Source organism: Haliotis asinina, chromosome 2 (genome assembly GCF_037392515.1).
Source record: "Haliotis asinina isolate JCU_RB_2024 chromosome 2, JCU_Hal_asi_v2, whole genome shotgun sequence".
In the NCBI taxonomy this organism is placed as follows: Eukaryota; Metazoa; Mollusca; class Gastropoda; order Lepetellida; family Haliotidae; genus Haliotis; species Haliotis asinina.
The window spans coordinates 26,560,304-26,574,682 of NC_090281.1; the positions used below are offsets into that span (position 1 = coordinate 26,560,304).

General features: G+C 43.0%; 1 protein-coding gene across 2 annotated transcripts in view; it reads left to right on the forward strand.

Annotated features, from left to right (window-relative positions):
* Positions 1-14,379, forward strand: part of LOC137273503 (glutamine synthetase-like) — a 39,590-nt gene that overhangs the window by 10,092 nt on the left and 15,119 nt on the right. The window contains exon 2 of one of the 2 annotated variants that reach the window (XM_067806220.1): positions 3,912-3,977. The exons of the other annotated variant lie outside the window; for it this stretch is intronic. The gene's annotated coding sequence lies outside the window, so the exon portion shown is untranslated. The remainder of the gene's footprint in view (positions 1-3,911; positions 3,978-14,379) is intronic. 2 annotated transcript variants of the gene reach the window in all.

Sequence of the window (14,379 nt, forward strand, 5' to 3'; positions counted from 1 at the left end):
GCAGGACGTTCTCGCTGTTTAAGATGTTCTTCGTGACACACGATGGCTGTGTTCTGTCGGAGGATATGGTGAGTGAGTGACTGAGTATGGTTTTACATCGCCTTTAGCAATATTCCGACAAAAACACAGCGGGGAATACCAGAAATGGGCTTGACACATTGTGCCCATGTGGGGAATCGAAGCCAGGTCGTTGGCATGACGAGCGAACGCTTTAACCACTAGGCTACCCCACTGCCCTGGCAGTCATAGTATACACACTATACACCGTGCACCCTCAGTCCCTGTTCATCGCGGATATGGTTGTACAACAGGTCGCAAAATACTCATCTAAACGAATAACGAGCGACGAAGTGTTAAGTTCCAGATTATAAGAACCAGATCGGTCTTCCTGTCCCCGTCTCAATCACATGCCTACCCTCGTACTTAACTTGCGTTCACCAAATCGCTCAGGGACAAAAAGACTAACGTTTACCGTTTAGTCTCTGAATGTAAATAATTTTGACTATAACAAACAGACCCATTTAAATTGAAAAGGAGCCCCGAGGAGACCTGAGATTCAGAACCTGGAAATCTAGACTTGCTTCATTTAGGCCTTTAGCATTGCAGGGAGGACTAGGGTAAATAATAGAATCGCAAGCTTGACACTGAGAACTTGGTTCATGCGCTACATCCCGAGATCAAACTCTCAAGATTAGACTCATGGTGACGAAAAACCGGTGACCAAAGCCTGTTCGTCTCCACTCTCCGCCATCTTTGACGATATTCATGCCGTTTCGGGATGCTATGTTTGCCGGTTTTGGATGCTAGGACTGCCGTTTTGCACGCTTGGCGAGCGGTCTCGGGCGTTGTTGTAGCTGATTCGCGAGTTTTAAATTTGTTTCCATTTCAAACGATGACTTTACCGTTGCAAAGCGTTAGCTTCGGTTTTAGATGATATTGTTGCAGTTTTGAAAGTTTATTTTCCTATTTTGTTGATTCTTGTTCTGTTTTAATGTATATGATTTCAGTTTTGATGAATTGTTCACCTTTTGTATGGTAGGCCTGGTCATGTCCTTGAATGTCCGGACAATGTCCTTCTGCTGACTGGATGGTCACAGTGACAAATTGGTTCATTTAGTGAAACGACCGGAAATTGTCACATAAGGTAACTACCTTTGATCTTCCGGAATTAGGCCTACCTGCTGGTCGTCCTGTCTGAAGGTGGCGTCTGGAGATGATGCACCATACACATCCCGCAACTGTGCAACATGCTCCTGTCTTTCACCCATCTGAAACACCACAACCACTGTTCCTGTCTGCTCTATGGTGGGTCGGGAAATGAACGTTGTATGAAACAGATGGAAGTACAGGAAAACTAGCTCTGCGCTTGTTATATACTCCATTTTCATTCTGATAGTTTTAGTGAATTTAGTTTATTCTTTAAAAACAATTGAAACGCTTTTCTTTTTAAACCTTTATGCATATGCATGTGTGTTGCTAGCTTATATACGGGTTTATAACCATATGGCAGTGACTGAATGCAGATTTACCTTTGATGTCGTTTCTTTTGCCCCCGAGTATACATTTTGAGTCAACGGGATAGTGAGTACCAACCTACCCCAGACGTATACCCCTGGAAGATATGTCACGTGATCTTCAGCTCGACATACTTTACGTGTTTATTGAGAAATAACAGTCACCCGACCATGCAGGTTAAAGGCAACTTTAGCCGTAAATCATATTTCCCTCACGCCCGTCTATCCACCTCTGTTCGACGCTTGATACGCTTGATGGGGGATCTTCCATCCCCCAGGTTGTTGGAAGAAAATCCCTATTTTTCGTTTTGCAAGCATAAAACCAAAAGAGAAAACGAACTTCCTGTAGCTGCATCCAGAATACAACTTGTAGTAAGCGGTGTGTTGTTTGGATATGGTGTTTGCTCATGGTGTTGAGTTTCGGGGAATTCAAGGACTTTCACTGGTTATGGCCATACGGAGAAAATGGGGACATGCATAGATATACCACATTCTCTCCCATACTGTCGATGTGGGCGTCAGCAGTGTTTCTTTGAGTGTTTGGGTTGTTTGACGTAGTTGTCAGGGCAACATGACATCGGTCTGCGCGGTATCAGCAACCCAGTAATTGTTTACATGAGCAATGCATTAGTGAAGTCAATGAGCCTGACAACCCGACACATATTTGTTTTTTCTTCATAGCATCCGAATACACGCACAAAGTCTTGACTCGTCCATTTCGAATTCTTAAACACCACAATCCATCAAGCAGAGTTGCGTACAGTGGACGCGACAGAGACCTATATGCAAAGCACCCCTGCAAACGCCCGTCCAAGCTCTTTCCACCTCTCCCCTTCACCCCCACCTCTCCCCTTCACCCCCACCTTTCCCCTCCCCGCGCGCGCACACACACATACACGAACACACACACAAACGCCCTTCTGCCTTTGAACCGCTTTGCACACTGTTTACGTCAGCAATTGCCCCGCAACTCCCACTGGATATTTGACTCTGTGTGGAACAAGAGTTAATGTCCAACCTGCTCCCAGTCCTCCCTGCTGTGCTTGTGGGTACATTCAATCGTATTCACCTGACTTCTTCTAATGTCAAGAGCGAGTGCTGTCGGGTCAGTGACCATGTAGTTTTTGTCGGGGTCAGGGAGTTCAGATTGGTAGTTTCAAGTCCAGTATATCCAATCGTCACCACTCAAGGTGTGGTGAGGTGGGGTGAGGTGTGTTATGGTAGGGGAGGGGAGTTTTCGAGTGGTGAACCGTTTACATTTGATCATCAGATTCCTTAAATCTAAATTATAAGATCTGTGTGAAGCATGAAATCTGTCTTAATACGACAAGCATACCACGGCCCGATCTGGATAACACGATTTATAAGCCAAATCTGAGCGTTATTTTGACTAAAATAATACCCATGATCCTCTAAGCATTTGAAAACAGTTGTGTCCCTTGCATCTGAGAGGTAGAAGTGGGAAGATCGTGAAACGATTCGTATTTGTTTGTTGTTTACATTCTCTGCTGTTCTTGTGCCGACAAAATATACCCGTGAAGATTCGGGTTGGAATTGGTCTCCGGTTGTCGTAAGAGGCGACTAACGGGATCGGGTGGTCAGACTCGCTGGCTTGGTTGACGAATGAATGAATGAATGAATTGCGTAGCCCTATACTCATGTGCTGTTTCTCATTGGATTGTCTGGTCCAGACTATATGTTTATAGACCTCTGGTATATATTGCTGAGATTGGCGTAAAACGCAACTTCCCCACGGTGTAGGTCACTTAAATAGTATGGACTGATAGTATGGAGACTGGTGGTTGAGTTAGGGGTTGGGGTTGTAGGGTCGGGTATCAAGATGAAACATTGCTTAGTACAGAAGGCATGGGTATAAGTGGAATGTTTACGGGTGAATGGACAATTGCATGACAGAATCTTCCAATTTGCAATAACCGCATCCCAAACTCAACTCCGGTATCCCTCACACACAACCACGAACAGCACCGTACTCTGTGGCACAACAACCAGGTGTACATTAATCATTTTACTGGCCATCTCTCTGAGGCAACCCACAGGCCCCCTGACAAAGTGACAAAGACTTTATCAGAAAAGCATAACAACGTCGTACGTACCCGGATTAAATACGGCGGGCTAACGACCCTCCAAAACATCACCACCACAAACCAGCCCATTCTCTCGACACGCATCGAAGCGCTCACCACGTGCAAACTTCGTGATTGACAACAATACACATCACGTGACAGCCCCATGTGCGTGGCTGAGTCTGAGCTCACCAGCCAATCGTGACCCGGTTTCCAACGAGCGTTGGTTGCAAAGCCAGTCATACGACTCGTTCCATGGATGAGTGGTTATAGTGACATCACACACGTGACATCGATAGGTGTGTGTTTTCAGATTCCAACACATCTTTAAACACAGGCAGCGTCTCGAGTTACTCTTGCAGTGGATTTATCAACTCAGGTAAGTGGTGAAATGTTATCTAATGTTACATCAAGTTTTTTAAAAAAAATCATTAATGTCATTACTTGTTGCTTACGTCTTAGTGGCACTAAGCTGAAACTCATCGACTTGTATGCGAAAGACGAGAGGACTGAACCCAGATGTAACACGTACCAGTTCAAAGGCGCCACCGAATTAACACTTCATTTCAAACTCCACCCTGTGAATCAGCTGTTTTCGGTAATTTGTGCATGTTGTGTGTAAGCATTATGACAGGATACCGATCCAGCCCCTATCTACATCCCGTCCACTATCAGATTTTAGAGATTTTTTAGTCTTATTTCTGACCCCTGTCAAATGCTAGTTAAATCGCATATCTGAAAATCAAATGTCATGCAGTACTCACCGACAGTATGTCTCACTTATTGAAACCGGATGAATATTTCAGTTAAACTCCTTGATAAATATAACCAGTTTGACCGTATAATCGTTTTTCTGAACCGTATACGATTATTTTGTCCACACAAACTTCTTAATGCCGTTGAAAGAAATACCATATCCTGAGGCATATGGTATATTGATTCTAGCTGTGAAATGGGTTGATGGAGAGGAGTGAATTGTCTGTAGTGTATATTTGGGGTTTATATATAGCGTTATATAGGTGTCATGGGTTATGGGTAGTGTAAATACCGTGATAGACGTAATGTAGTAACGGTTGAGGGTGCTGGGCGTGAAGTGTGTATATACTATGACAGACGGGACACTGGGATAGTCTAGTGGTTAAATCGTTCGCTCGTCACGCCGAAGATCCGAGTTCGATTCTCCAACGTGGGTACAACGTTGCTGGCGTCCCCCGCTGGAATATTGCTAAAAGTGGCGTAAAACTAAACTCACTACTACAGGCTTGATGTTGAGGATGCACCATGTGTAGTGTGTATATACTATGTAAGGCTTTCTGAAATAACGTTGAGGCTTCATGATATGTAGTATACGTCATGGTCCGTCAAATGTCGCTATAATGTGCCAACGAGATCTAATTTATTTTAATATGCCTCTTGGGACAAGGAACTGTACCTAATATCTTCTGATAATTATTTTATCTCTCTGCTCCATTAATCTCGCAATTTTCAACACCTCAGTTAAGGATTGTTACTGACCCATATAGCCAGTATGCCATTGAGTGTAAACTGCCTAGCAGTGGATGAACACTATTCAGAAGGATCAAACCGTTCATAAATGTATGTCAGTAGTCCAGATACTTACTAAACATGCACCGAACACGTGTACGGTTTTATGTATATAGACCTCGTGGTGAACAAATGAGGGTAAACGTACTATACTTGATGCTGAGATTAACGTTGTGTCAGAAAGGTGTAGTTCCGTGGTTGAACAACTACGTACGTGAGATGACGGAGACCGTTCAAACATTAGTTGAAAAATACGTAAGAAATTGACTGTCCTCGTGTGTTACTGTTGCCACGAGTGCACGTGCTAATGTTCGTAAATATTTCAAAAGTTTGAAATCAAATTGTATGTCATCAGTGCTGAAAGTATTGCTGAAAGCAGCACAAATTAACATCTAAGTCAGTCTTTCTGTCTCTCACACACATGGGAAGAACAGCGCAGGTTTCACGTAGCCTGTTTTCCGTTCTGCTAAGGCTGTGTGGTGACATAACGGAACTGTACAACAGCTGACACACCACGCCCACATCAATCAATAAACAGTGTCAGCGCAGTCTTTACATGACCTTGTACTTCATGACTCCGGGCTTGCACGTTGCTAAGGAGAGCTGTCTTGCTGGCTATAAATAGACCTTGTGCCCTAAATGTTTTTCTTCTGACCGTGCATTACGAGAACAATCCCATTTTCATAGTAGGAACTTATGGACAAAGGCTATCTCACTCTCATCACGCATCTCCGGAAGGTTTGTGAACTTAGTGCACTAAGTTTTCTACACATGATCATATCTCGAGCTGCATGTGCAACCAACCCATGTCATTTCAACGCAGGTACAGCTGGTTGTGTTTGGTGTTGGTGTCCGACAGCACTGAATAATGTACCCTAAAGAAAGTCCCCAGTAGCGTAAACAGTTGTGTTATTTTCGTGTTTGTTGTTTAACGTAGAGTAGCGTTCCTTCTGTTCGGCGGCGGTCTGAAAATAATCGTCTGGACCAGACAACCCCGTGATCATCAGCAACAGCATCGATCTACGTAAATCCGATACAATGACATGTGTCAACCAAGTCAGCGAGTCTGACCACCCGATTCCTCAAGTCACCTGTTACGACAAGCATGTGGGTTACTGAAGACCAGTTCACACCCGGATCTTCCCGGGCATGTGAAATTTAGGCATGGCTTTATTCTTTCTCAGTGAAAATGCTGTATTGTCCTAATTTGGTACAATTTTAGTGAGAGATGTCAGTTTTATTTATTGATACTATGATATTTTGTAGTCCTTCACTGACAGGTCTTTCATAATTTTCATGGATTTATGGTGAATTCAAAACGTGTTTAGTCGAAATGTTGTTGAAATGTTGCCGATGTGACTTTAAAGTTTAATTCACTCGCTGACTGACTTTCTCAATTATGTAGCAGAAAAAATCTTTTCATGGTCACATTGTGGCTGAGACCTTGCCGATATGGCTGAAAACCCCAAATCACTCGCTCAACTCGTAAAGAATCGCTTCTAATTTACAATCTCAGTGAATTATAGAGTCCTCTGTGCAGACTTTGGTTTTGGTATTCAACAATATGAAATGTGAATTTCTCAAAATAAATCTCCAATGTTCTTCAGCAGTATGTAAGAATATGCTTTTTGATAAAATTTATATATCAAAGTCCCAAAGACTGTAGCAAGTTTCCAGTTACTTTCACGGATTTGGTGTGACCTTCCCCCGTTCGGATTCATCCATACTAGATCGTAGCATAGGCCTTAAGAAGACCTTGTACAACGAGTGAGTGAATTTTAAGCCGCTTTTGATATTATTCCAGCAAAATCGCGACGAGGGACACCTGAAGTGGGCTTCACACATTGTACCCATGAGGAGACTCGATTGACCCTGGGTCTTCAGCGTGACGGAAGAACTAGGTCTAATTTCAGTGTTCGCGGCAGGTTTTGTACGAGTGCGTACACAAATATTTATAAACATGCAGTCCAAACCTTTTGCGCGTGAAATTTTCATTAAAATCCTGAATTATGTTAAAATGTATTGTTTGTCTATATGTTGCAGTTCAAAGGTACTTTTTATAATTGTGTAGATCAGAATCAATGCTTCCAAAACACGCATGCAAAATATTTTTGCGTGGTTCTATTATTTTTGTGTGTGAAAAACGCAGGTTGCTGCGTTAACGCTAACACTGATAGTAAATGCTCCCATGCGTGTGGCGTTGCATAGTTGTCAAGGCGTTCGTGGTCACGTCAAGACCCCTGGGTTCGTGTCCATGTGGGTACATTTGGTGAAGCCCATTTCTGGTGTCATTCCCCGTGGTTTTACTGGAATATTGCCTACAACGACTTAAAACAGTATGCATTATCAACCACTGGTGAGACAGGACGAATCGGCGTTTTACAAGGTCGTCCTCACAAAACTGGTTGTTGTTGATTGTGACCTACAGGTCTGACCTTTATACGTACGTGTGTGGAGTATATAAAATACAGCATAGCAGTAATGTCAGTAATGACTATTACAGTCTCCCGATTAACAATTTCCAGTGGCGTCGTTTGACACGACTGATGTGCTTTGAATATCATCCTCAGTCGCAATTCCCACCTGAAGTTTCATTTAATTATATTATCCATGAGTCACATGAAATTTGGTATGGGCAATCTTTCTCTCATGTTTGATGAGTCATATTTATTGATCATATTTGACTGTTATTGCAGACTGTGCACTATTTACGACGATTTGCAATGTAGACATTTGTATATGTGAAAGCCTGACTGTTACGGACTGTTACGGTCTGTTTTAACGGAGTATATACCTATTTGTGTGCCTTCTGACAGTCAGTGAATAGTCTTCCTCATGGCGTGAGAGTTGCTTGGTTTAGTATCTCTAAATCTGGAATGTGAATCCCCGGTTATTACGAAATTTGGAATATGAAAGCTATGGTAGTCCTAGTGATTAAACGTTCGCTCGTCACTCCAAAGTGCCAAGTTCGATTTTCCACATGGACACAGTGTGGGGAGCCCATTTCTAGCGTTTCTAGACATTCTAGATATTGCTAAATGCGACGTAAAACTAAACTCAGTCAGCTTCTAAAATGCCAGTAAAACAGATCATCCGCCGTCTCCATGGAGACGTGGCATTCAGGACCATCAACACTCTTGCTTGTTGGTCTATGAATCATATCATATTATTATTTAGGGAGTAAGCGTTAGTCTTATTATTTTTGTGTTGTATGCTGTTGTTTCTCCAATTTATAAATGTAACCCTAAATTAATAATTATCAATTATTGTTTTTTATCATAACACTACTCGCTAAAAGTTCATTACGATGGGGTAGCCTGGTGGTTAAAGCGTTAGCTCGTCACACCAAAGACTCGGGTTCGATTGCCTACACGGGTACAGTGTGTGAAGCCCATTTTAGTGTCCGCCGCCGTGATATTGCTGGAATATTGCTAAAAGCGGCAGAAAAAAACCCAACCAACTCACTCATTCATTCATAGGTAATGGCTGTAGCTGCGGTTACATGAACTTTGAGGGTTTGTACGGGACTCATGTGACGTCATTGTTCACACTGTGGGCGTGTATACATATATGTAATTTGTGTTGTATATTGTATATGGGCCTTTGTACAGAAATAAAGTTTGATTGAAGTGATTGCCTCTAGCTCAGTACACTAATACCCACACAAAACACACATGCCCAGGCCACGCCAAGCACATGCGCATTCAGCACGACCCTATGTTCAATAAATGATTTCGTCCAGGAATGAATAAACTGTCCTTGAAAAGTTTCTTAAGCACTTGTACACTGGTTGGTCAATGTAAAGCTTTCATTCACCAACATGTGCAAATAATAACGGTCTTCCTGTTCGCTCCATCACGTCGTTAGATCGGAGATTACATTGCCCCGAGACGTTGGTTCGTCCACCCCTGTAGGTCAGGTGGACAGACAATCGGATCGTGGAAGATAGATAGATAGATATATAGATAGATAGATAGATAGATAGATAGATGTAGCATTTTGGTGGGTTATTACGAGAGCACCCTTGTCTTGTCCAGTAACAAGATACCTGTAACAAGACCAGCTTGAGTACACATGTGAAAATCCTTATGTAATATGGACCATGACCTTGAATGCTGAAAAAAAATGTCTGTCATATTTTAGCTATGAAGGATGGAGGGATGCTTTTGAGGTCACCTTCGACTGCTGGCATTTCGGCAGAAGACATGAAAGATATCATAATATATAACTATGCACTCACTCACTTAATCACACTCGGTTGTAAATAATCAAGTCCGGACCAGACAATCTAGTGATCAACAGCATGAGCATCGATCTGTGCAACTGGGAACAGATGACATGTGTCAACCAAGTCAGCGAGCCTGACCTCCCGATCCCGTTAGTCGCCTGTTACGACAAACAATGGCTCCTGAAGACAAGTTCCAACCCGCATCTTCTCGAGTAATTTTTGGTAAGATTGCAAGAATATCGCTACAGGATATCAGCGCAGCAGCATAATGTAAACAACAAACATATACCTAGCTATCTTTCACGCCACAATGACTCCTTTGTAGTTGTATGTAGGGCATATGTGTTCATTCAGGAGTTCAGCTCAATATTGATGCACGGTTGCGCGAAATAAGCTCTTGGATACATATCAATGTTTACGTGAGAAAAAAAAATCGATGCAACAAGGTGGCATGAGCCATGAGGTTAAAGCGTTCACTCGTCACGCCTACGACACGAGTTCGACTCTCCACATGAGTGCCATCCGTTGAGCCAAATTCTGGTGAGCCAATTTACTGGCATTCCTGTAATACTGCTTGATATCATCCGTACTCACTTGGCGTAGATCTGGGTTTGAAATCATCTGCAATAGCCCATTCTTGACTTACGGGGTCTGGTGGTCAGACTCGCTGACACATGTCACCTTGACATGACACATGTGCAGCTTGATGTTTAAGCTGGTGATCACTGGATTGTCTGATCCTGACTCGATTATTTACAGACAGCCGTCATATAGCTTGAATATTGCTGAATGCGGCGTAAAACTCACTCACTCGATATTGCTGGAATGGTGTAAAAAGCGGTGTAAACCCATACTCACTTAGTCACTCTTTGTTGCATATCGATGTTCTGATTACCTGATTGAAATGATAAAATACACAACAGGCAATTTCAAGTGGACATCTGTCACAGCTGTCATCGTAATGTAACATAATTACTATTTCACTCTATTGGATGGCTGAGTCGTTGCTTTGTGCGTGCACTCCCGACTGCATATAAACGTGCCATGTGTTGCGAAGCGCACTGATGTCACAGTACCTGTCGATTTTGCAACCAGAATGAGCCCAGTGGCCGAAACCTTCTTTATAATTGGGGCGGTCGGGTTAGCTTAGTGGTTAAAGATCTGGGTTCGATTCCGAACATTGTGCAATGTGTGAAGTTCATTTCTTGCGTAAAACTAAAACATTCACTAATTCTTTCAGTTTGCTGCACTTGCTTTCGAACGAAACTAGTTAAGTAAAAACGTCACGAGATACTATATATCACCCCAGTTAACCGTAGGCATACCATCTCGGATTAACTCAAGTAATATTCAAGAATCCCGCTGTCCTTAATTGCTTTTGAACAGTATACTTGCTGGTGACCCACTGACCCAGAAGACTAAGTAAGTTTAGTTTTACGCCGCACTCATTTTCTAGCTATATGGCGGCGGTCTGTAAATAATCGAGTCTGGACTAGACAATCCAGCGATCAACAGCATGAGCATCAAACTGGGAATTGATGACATGTGTCAACCAAGTCAGGGAGCCTGACCACCCGATGCTGTTAGTCGCCTCTTACGACAAGCATAGTCGCCTCTAATGGTAAGTGATCCAGAAGAACGCAGGCCAAGGGTTGTGGTGGTAGAGTTCTCCGGTAGTGGTAGGTGCCTCTCAAAGGACCGAGACCTCCTTTCATAAAGTACTAAGGTGATCGTAAGTCACTAAAGTCACCTTAGTGCAATGTTAAAAGAATAAGAGCTAAGGTTAACCTTAGTAAAGGTGTTTCGTGAAAGGAGCCTCGGTTCCTATAGTGTTATATAGTACCAATATGTACGGACATTGCTGAAATCGCTCACAAATGACATTTGCGAGTCTATTGCGAGCTGACTCTAGGGTTTAGTGGATACAAAGGTTATGTCAGTCGCCGCAGAGGCACAGATAATAATGTCGCGCGTTTAGCACGAAGGCATCAGGAAAAATCCTTTTCATGAGTTTTTTCCCCCACGTATCATGTGATTTTTTTAAAAATTATGCTCCGGCTTCGCAAATTTAACCTTTCAAAGGACATCGTCAATCTTCAGTATCACTAAACGCCTTAATAGGCCATCAAATATCAGTTCTTTTTCCTCTGAACAATTCAGGTAGAGGGGACGTGTTCGTTGAAGGTATGGCTACACACCACCCGGGGAATACAATGTGTAACGGCGCCACAAAGTGTATCAGATTTGAAATGTCCCGCAGTGAACAACACAAAACTAAATTGTCTCTTATTTGAGGTGTCCCGCTGTGAACAGCACAAAAATAAATTGTCTCACATTTGAGGTGTCCCGCTGTGAGCCAATCTTGGATTTCCTAATGGAAATCAGCCTGCTGAAACACATTGTCAACGGCACCACACTGAGGGGCGGTGGAGTAGCCTAGTGGTTAAAGCGTTCGCTCCTCTCGCCGAAGACCCAAATTCCATTCCACATCGGTACATTGTGAGAAGCCCATGTCTGGTGACCCTCATCGGTTTTAATCTGACCAATCAAAATTTATCAATCTCAACTTGCACATCATTCATCATTAGCTGGATACGACCGGGTGAGATGTGAACGAAGGGTTCAACGGGATCAACGTTCATCTGAAAACTGGTTTTACTGGTTGTGTACATGTACCTCCGTTGATACACAGGGGTTTAGGAATGGGGGCAGTGTCGGGGGGAGTGGGGGCGAGGGGATGTAGGGAGGAGGGGGGACGGCAGTTGAGAATACATGTTGGAGGGGTGAATGGCAGTGTGGCAAAAAATTGTTTACTGGCGCAGAGAACATACGCTCAAATATTTCAAGGCCGTCTGTGTATGCAGTCAGTCACAATGGCTGGTTTTATGACTGTTTCCATCTAATACATTCAGATTGCATCGATATGGTGTGTCGTCCTGTTTATGTGCTGTGTAAAACCAACAACAACGATGCTGGCTCGCTAGCAGCTGCATGCAGCTGTTCGTTAGCTGTGTCCTAGATCTGTCGCCCATCACTGGTAAATTGTTGTTAGATTTGAACCAAATGCACACGACTTGTTTCTAGTTTCACCCCCGTAGTACCCCTGTGACAATCGAGATTAGAGTTGGTTATCAGCAACCCAAGCTTGTCAGAAGATGTGACTTACGAGGTCGAGTGGTCAACTCGCTCATCACTTCCCATTTTTAGAATGATGCTGATGCTGTTGATCACTGGATTGTCTGATCCAGACATCGCATTACAGCCACTGTGTGTGGTTTCCTAGTTTGGATGGTATGCTATTGTTATATATGCGTTGTCACCGTAGCTGATGAGTGGTGTTTAGGGACAGGGCCTTGTACTGGTGGAGATAAGTGGATTACAGGAAGTAGGAATCGGTTAACTCTAAAGGACACAGGGACTTCATTCGTGTCTTAGGGATTATGAAATGTTTCCTTTGAAATCTTTCACTGTTAGTCAAGCTAAAATTCAGACCTCTCGGAATGCCGGTGTTTACTGCACGAGGAAGTACAGCAATATTCGTTTAAATGTTGTGTTAACCATCTCGTTAATATGATGACAAACGCTGGTCTCATATTCATCATTCATCGCATTAATTTTGAATTATGCCTACACATATGTATGACCTCCATTCCAGCATATATACATGTATACATATACATGCATACTTACCCATGTCAATCCTGGCCGCGGCTCACACAACTGACTGGCCGATTGCAACAGTTGGCATTTACAGGCGTGCGTGTACTTGTTTCATGAAGAAGAGAGCCGACCCTTCTCATGGCCTCCATGAATGACCTACCAGCTGTCAAGTTATTAACAGCTCATTTGACCTTTACGTATATAATCCCGGTCAACAACACTCGTCAATAAACCCATGACCTTTTCAACTTTGAATATCCCATGTCAAAATGGACTTTCTTTTTAAAAATGAAATGTTGTTTGACTAATATTTATAGGTCGCTGTTTACACTGTTCCCAGTTCTTCTCCCCGTCAACCGTTCTGTTGTAAAAACCCGAAACCTTCTGTAGTTATTACATCCCCGTTGTAGCCTAGTGGTTAAAGCGTTCGCTCGTCACACCGAAGGTCCATGGTTGGATTTCCCACCTGGGTAAAATGTGACCATTTATGATGTCCCCCTCCGTCATAGTGCTGGAATATTGTTAAACGCGGCGTAAAACTAAATTCACTCACTCATGGAGTTGGAGGAAGAAGCTTAAAACATCTGTTTCCTGGTTTAGTCATAGTCACATCATGATGCAGCAATATGCACCATGACGACTGGGAATCATCAGCAACAAATGATACTCTTACACCAATTCTGCTAGGTCGGAACACTGTTTTTGTTTATTGTTTAACCAGAGGCCATGTAAGAGTCTATTATATAATATCCTCGACGTCAGTGTCTTGAGCTATTTACCATGGGGTGGCTTAAGGATTTTTTTTAACTACCCTATTCAATTCCAATTAATCTTCGTTCAAGCACTTTTCAGGCATGGAGCGATGTGTACAAGTTTCAAATTTAAGTTTGTCAGTTTGTCATGTTAACATTTAGTTTTGATAACAGAATTATTCCCAATGCTTTGAATGTAATTTAAGTAGGGTAACATCCTAGTAACTATGCATTCTTTAAAAAAATGTGGACCCGTGAAGGTCCTGGGTAGAATAGGCTTTCAGCAAACCCATTCTTGGCATGAAAGGCGACTAACGGGATCGGGTGGTCAGGCTCGCTGACTTGGTTGACACGTCATCGGTTCCCAATTGCGCAGATCGAAGCTCATGTTTCTGATCACTGGATAGCCTGGTCCAGACTCGATTATTTACAGACCGCTGCCCCACATAACTGGAATGTTGCTGAGTGCGGCGTAAAAATGAACACACTCAATCACTTCAAAATATTGTGTCTCGGTTCCATTATTTTCAAGGAATGGAGAGTTGCTCGGACATTGCCCTCTACATAATGCGTTGACGTGACCGACAATGTGTTCC